Source organism: Tamandua tetradactyla, chromosome 14 (genome assembly GCF_023851605.1).
Source record: "Tamandua tetradactyla isolate mTamTet1 chromosome 14, mTamTet1.pri, whole genome shotgun sequence".
Taxonomy (NCBI): Eukaryota; Metazoa; Chordata; class Mammalia; order Pilosa; family Myrmecophagidae; genus Tamandua; species Tamandua tetradactyla.
In genome coordinates, this window is record NC_135340.1 from 14,545,427 (window position 1) to 14,552,501 (window position 7,075).

Consider the following 7,075-nt stretch of genomic DNA (forward strand, 5'->3'; position numbering starts at 1 on the left):
ACACTTATGATGCATGCCCCCATGGAACTAATATACTGGTGATCGGCGTGGATAATAAATAAATAAATACATAATATAGTAGTGTGTAAGTACTCTGAAGAAAAAGGACTTCTGTCCTGAGTAATAGCCAAATAGTATCATTTATAGGAATATAGATCACTTGGAAAGGAAAACTCTGGTGAGAATCAAGAGTCTGTTTTTAGACTGCTTGGTTTACAAGGGCCATTACATCATCTGGGAAGAGATGGTGCCATATTGTTTCTAATACTTTGTTGTACACTTCTCCACTTGGAGTTTTATTGGTATTTTCCCATTTGAAAACACATATTTCTACATGGTGAACTCAAAACGTACCAAAATTATCATAATAATGACAAGGGTAATAACATGTCCTTATAGCAAAACTCATGTAGTGATTCGGTATTCATTGAATTCCTTATTTGTTCATTCATTCCTTCATTCCCTACCTCCTTCTTTCCTTCCTTCCTTTGTTCTTTTCTTTTTCAATAACTATTTGTGGAGCACCAACTCTGTACTAGATGCTGTTCTGGCTGCTGGGATACAGTGGGGGATAAAACAAATATGGTGTCTGCTGGGGAAGTCACAAACAAACCTAGCGGTCATTTCTGAGCCCTCACCTCCCCCCACCTCCTTTTCTGTTATGGGCAGATATTTCCATTCTGCAGTCTAGGGGAGATGTAAGTCTAGTGAAAAGGCCTGACCATACTTAAACTCAGAAATGGGGACCAAGGAGCCCCCCTATCAGGGCAGAACTCTCAGTGGCAGGGCCCCTTCACCCTGAGGTGTATAGATGCCCCGCTCACATGCCACACAGGTGTCTCTCCCCTCCAAGGCGAAGTCGAGCCTGCAGAGCTGCCATCAACCGACCTTGACCTAAGCAGTTGGGATCCCCAGGAGACCGGCCCCGATGGTGTCTCTCCCTCTGCTCTTTTGGATCTTTATGCTGTGTGGGTAATAAGGCAGTTATTTGCTGAAAGTTTCTGTTGTACCTGAGTTTGTGTTCCCATGATGCCCTGTGTAGCATCTTGCTCCAGTCTCTGTCCTTGTGGGGCTTACAGATCAGAAGAAGAAACAATTATTTGTTGATTCAGCCTATATTTGTTGTGCAGCTACTATGTGCCAGACATCCTACAGCAGTATAAAAAAAGACAGGCAAGGGCAGTGAGGTGGAAAGAACATGGTATGTCCAGGAACTGAAAGTAGGCTGACGTGGTCAAGAGTGGAGAGAGTGTATTGAGATGAGGTCGGACATGTAGAGAAGACCCAGATCATGGAGGCTTTCTAGGTTCTATCAAAATTTTTGGATTTTACCAGAAAATGCTGCCCAGTGGGCAGCTTCTGCAAAGGCTTAGGCTGGGGAAAGACATCATTCTGTGTAGGTTTTAAAGAATCCCTTGTTTCTAAATGGGGTTGGATTAAGGGAGCTAAGGCGGGAAGCAGAAATGAGGCTGCGGCAGGCATTCAGGTGAGAGATGATGGTGATTGAATGAGGCAGTGGCAGGGGGCATGGAGAGAAGGGAACAAATGCAAAACATACTTGGGTGGTATCCATAAGCCAGACCCAAAAGGACAAATGTCATCTGATCTCACATAGGAAAGAATTAGAATATGTAAATTCTTGGAGTCGGAAACTAGAATACGGCACCAGAGTGGGGATGAGAAATAAGGAGGTAATGCTCAATTGGTGTAGAATTTCTGTTTGGGGCGATAGAAAAGCTTTGGTAATGGATGGTGGTGATAGTAAGTAGCACAACACAATGGATGCAGTTGATACCACTGAATTGTATATTTGAAAGTGATTGAAATGGGAAAGTTTAGGATGTATATATGTTACTAGAATAAACCATAGAACCATACGACACAAAGAGCAAACTCAAAATGTTAATAATAAGAAAAACTGAGAGTGTTGAGGGGTTATATGGGGGCTGTAATTTCCCCATGATTTTTCAGTAAACATACAAATACTCTAATAAGAAAATTAAAAATGAACTTAGGTGGTAGAATTGATAGGATAATCAAAGAGCGCACTCAAACTATTAAGGTTTTTAATTTGGCTGGTCCACCTCAATGTCTAACTCAAATTTAATTTTTCATAAAACCATCCCTGATAGTCACAGCTAAGAAAGACCTTTGTCTTTGTCATTCATATTTGTACTCAGCTTTATGTTCAGTATAATAAGTATACACTAGCTTTTATTGTTTTGTAATATTTGTCTTTATATTGTCCTTACCCACCAGCTGTTTTAATTTTTTAATCTTTAATATAGCTAATAAAGATAGGCTTGCAAATGATTATTGGGTTGGTTTTGGTGCTTTTTAGCTGGAGGTTTCTTAATAGGGAGAAAGTTCCACTGTAACCTGGCACCACCCTTAAAAAGATCATCTGTCAGGACACAAATCATATAAGAACAGAACCAGGACTTCCAGACTAAATCATTCTATTTCCTCGACAGCTTTTATCCTGTAAGTCTTTTACTGGGAATTTTGCAAAGCCAGTGGATATCCCTGATATACTACAGATCATAGCACTAAGCAAACTGAAGAAAAGGAGGCTTTATGAACTTCATCTTGCTTTCTGCTTCTTTTGTAGACTTTTATCATAATTCTTTTGTCCTTGATATCTCCTTTGGATGTTATTCTTCACTTTATAAGAACTGAAAACAAACTAAGGAACTGTTCCTGAGAATAATCTCATGAGCTTTCAGTAAGACAGTATTAAAGTGGGTAATACTGAATTCTCTATTTTAGCAACATCTTATCTCCCGTTGAATCTTCACTTCTGTGATTTGCAATGGTAGTCATTAAATAAGATGATGGAAAAAGGGACATGACTGGGGATGAAGCCACAAGGGATGAATCTTGACAGATGGGAGCTAGCTTTATAAAGAATAGGAAATTGATTTTGGGTTGTGTCAAATGTACTTGGAAATAGAAGGTGTAGTCTTTTTCCCATGAGTAAATTAGTCTTCGTATATCACTAAGTTCTGAGGGGAAAATGGCCACACTACTGAAGCATTTGTCAAGTCAGATTTATCTTACACGTGTTTACTGCAGAGGTTTTTATTCTTCTAGGTCAACATGGCATATGAGTCCATCTTGAGTGTTTGTGTGTGTGTGTATGTATGTGTGTGTGTGTGTGTGTGTGTAAGGCCTTATCTCAGCCAACAGATCTGGAGTAAGGTCACAAAGTCTTTAAAGCAAACCTTGGAGAAAGATGTGCATGGCTGCGGATTGATTGTTACTGGAATATAGTTGCAGGATTTCCTATTTTAAGATTTGTGAAAAAAAAAATCACTCGCCATCTCCTATATTACACGACAATTTGTTCTCTCCAGAAGGGAGAGAAGTAAAACTCAAAGAATGGCAAAGAATGCTTTAAAAGACTCATTGGATGATGAAATAGGGGGATTTATAAGTAGAACCATAAAGGTTACATCTGCAAGAAATCTTAGATAACATTTGGTGCTGTCTTTTCACTTTACCCAGAGTCACAAATCGGGCTGAAATCTCATTTAGCCCAGAATCACAGCACTGAATCACCTGTTGAGGGGCTTTAGCTTGTTAGCACAGGGCTGGGCTATGACTTGGGGAGGGTCGTAACTCCCTTTCTCAAGTTCTTTGTGGCACACTCATCTATTTGGAAGCTTAAACTATTACTTACTGGAACTAGATGTTAGCGTGCCGCCTTGCCTAACCTATCTCCTATCATTCTTACTGTAGCCCCTCTACTTTCTCGTGTGTCTTATCATCTCATAGAACCACAAATATACCAGCTTGTGCTACCTCTTGCTTTTGTTATATTATTGCTCACACAGAGAGCCGGTGCCCTTTTCTCAGCTTGTTAGTCTCATCCTGCTATAGTTGACATCTGCTCTTCTCAGTCAAATCCCACTTTCACCAGACAGTTTCCTCTGACTGCTCAGCCCTGACAGATTTTAGTGGTTCCCGAATTTCTAAAGCACTTACGGTGTATAATGGTGGCTCCTAAGCCTAGCTAATCATCAAAATCATATAAACAGTATAGATTCTGGGCCCTGTGTCCATGATTCTAGTTAGGTAGATCTGGAGTAGGGCCCAGGAATCTACATTTTAAAAATGCACACACACAAAACCAAACCAAAAAAACTCCCCAGGTGATTCTGATGATCAGCCAGAATTGGGAACCAGTGGTCTTAAAACATGTATTTTAGAATTTTATCTGTATGGAAATTTTTTTGTGTGTGAGTTTATTTTATATTCAAACTTATAATGTGGGTTGTAAGTGGTTGGAAAGGGATGGGAGGGTGGTAGGGTCTGTTTCCAAAAGAAGAAGGCTTAGGGTACAAGGCCCTTGAAACAGTAGCTATGATATGTGGTAAGACAAATCTGGTGAAAATGAAAACAAAGGAGCACTCCTAAAGATGCTTGTTCCATAAAGCTGCCAGCCATGTAAAAATCGACTGATACTACAAATGAAAAAAACCTTAAGAAACTGACACAGCCCACAGAGTTTAAATGGGCATATATTTAGTGTGGGCTCTCGCAAATACTTCTGGGGACCATTGGACTTACTTTTCAGTGTGACCTTTACTCTGTTCTTTAATGTATTCCTTTGGTTCTCAAACTTTAGTGTGTATCAAAATGTCCTGGAAGAATGGTTAAAATCCAGTTTTCTGGTTTAGTAGTTCTGGGGTGGGGCCTGAGAATTTGTATTTCTGATGAGTTCCCAGCACAGTACACAACAACTGTGTACTTTATTCACTTGTGTGGTAGTTAGATTCAGGTGTCAACTTGGCCAGGTGAAGACACCTAGTTCTGTTGCTGTGGCCATGAGCCAATGGTACGTGAACCTCATCTGTTGCTGATTACATCTGCAGTTGGCTAGGGGGCGTGTCTGCTGCAATGAATGACATTTGACTTAATTGGCTGGTGCTTAAATGAGAGACTCAATGCAGCACAGCCCAAGCAGCTCAGCATACCTCATCTCAGCACTCGCAGCTGCTCAGCCCAGGTCTTTGGAGATGCAGAAAGAAATCACCCCAGGGAAAGTTATTGGAACCCAGAGGCCTGGAGAGAAGGCCAGCAGAGATCACCCTGTGCCTTCCCATGTAAGAAAGAACCTCAGTTGAAAGTTAGCTGCCTTTCCTCTGAAGAATAACAAAATAAATCCCCTTTTATTAAAAGCCAATCCGATTCTGGTGTGTTGCATTCCGGCAGCTAGCAAACTAGAACAACTTGGCTCCCAGGACATCACATTCTCCTGCCTCACTGGCTGGTCCTTTGTGTTTTCTGCCGACATTCCTCTTTCTCCTTCATTCTAATGGTGAAGTGCTCCAGGGCAGGCTCAGTCCTTAGACCTCTTTTCTGTGTGCTTATTCCCTGGGTGTCTGTTTCCATTTCCATGGTGTCTTTATTCATAAGCTGAAATATATGTATATAGCCCCTTCTTCCCATCAGAATTCCAGAATCATTGATTGACTTGTCTGTGCGATATCTCCACATAAGTGTCAAATAAACGTCTCATATTTCACTTGATCAAAACTTCCATTCTCCAGCCTTCTCTTTTCCCAGGCTTCCTCCTCTCAGGAATTGAAGCAATTATTCAAATAGTTGCTCAGGTCAAAAACCATGACGTCATCCTTATTCATCTCTTAGTCTCAAACTTCACATTTTTCAAATCCTCTAAGCCCTACCTTCAATATTTATGCAAACCTGCTCACTTCTCACCTCCTGCTCTGAGGAGCAGGTGATACCTGGATGGAAGTATCAGAGGAATTGAATCCACTCATCTCTTGCCCGGATCCTTGCAGGAGCCTCCCAACCGATTTCTTCCTTCTGTTCTATCCCCCTCACCGTCTATTCTAAGAACAGCAGTCAAATTAAAAAACATGAGGTCAGATGTAGTGCCCTCTTCCCCCACAGGTAGCACTAATCAGCATTTGTTTATATTTCTCTCCAGGAGGGTAATATACTTTGTTTTCACATTTTGTTTGCTACTAGCTATGCCTTGACCATACTTGTAATGATGTAATAAATATTTGCTGAATGCATCTATGATAGGGAGATTGGGTTGGAAGATTGAAAGTATGACAATAAGAACACTTTAGAAAATATGAACTGTCTTTAAAGAAAAAGGACAATAATGTTGAAGTTGGAAGTAGAGTTCACAGACGAATTAGATCAGGGACAGAAGCTCAAAGCTCTTTGGCATTCGCAGGCCTGAAGGAGTGAAGTCACCAGGGCTAGACCTGGGCAGTGTTAAGGGTTCTGGTGGACTTTGCAGTGTGTCCTGGCTAAAGGTATTCAAATCCATTTACAAAAAATCACGAACACTGTGCTAGTCAAAAAATCACTTCCAAATGCAAACAGAAATCTGCTCCAGCTGTTAGTTTGCAACTGCCAATGGCATACAAATTTTAGGGAAATGCAATGTGGTCCTTCTAATTACTGTTATAAATGTATAAATGCCTGGGTTAAGTCACAGAAAAGGCACTGAACAAGGCAGGTGTGACGTGAGTTCCTACAATAGTATGCTGTGGGAATGTAGGCTCATGGACCCAGCAGAAACCTGCAGCAAATGACCTCTTTATTACTTGCACAGTTCAAATAACCTCTCTGTTACTTACATAGCAGAAAGAGTTCAAAAGAGCAGGGGAAGAAACTCCATCATGGCCTGACTCCTGGGGTGGCACAAACTTCTTGGGTCAGAGTAGGTAGCTGGCAGTGCCCCACACTGAAGAGAGACTTGCCTGTACTGTCTGAGTGTGGGCTTTTTACACACCTCAGGGGCAAGCATCCTTAATTCCTTCCTTAATTAGCATCCAGGGTTGGTTTCTCGGTTTAGGTCTGGCTGGGCTTTATCATTAGACTTTAGATTTCGCCTGGTTATAGAATGGCACGTAATAGAAAAGGAGGCAGGGGTAGCTGAAGGCTTAGGTGAGGTCTGGACAATGGCCGCTTAACAGGTGTCTGTGATTTCCCTAACGGCAGGAACTTGGCTTTCAGGTTCTGGAAAAGTCTTTTCCACGGACCCATTGTCACTTTGAGCCAACTAACTAGCTGCTGTGGGCTTCGA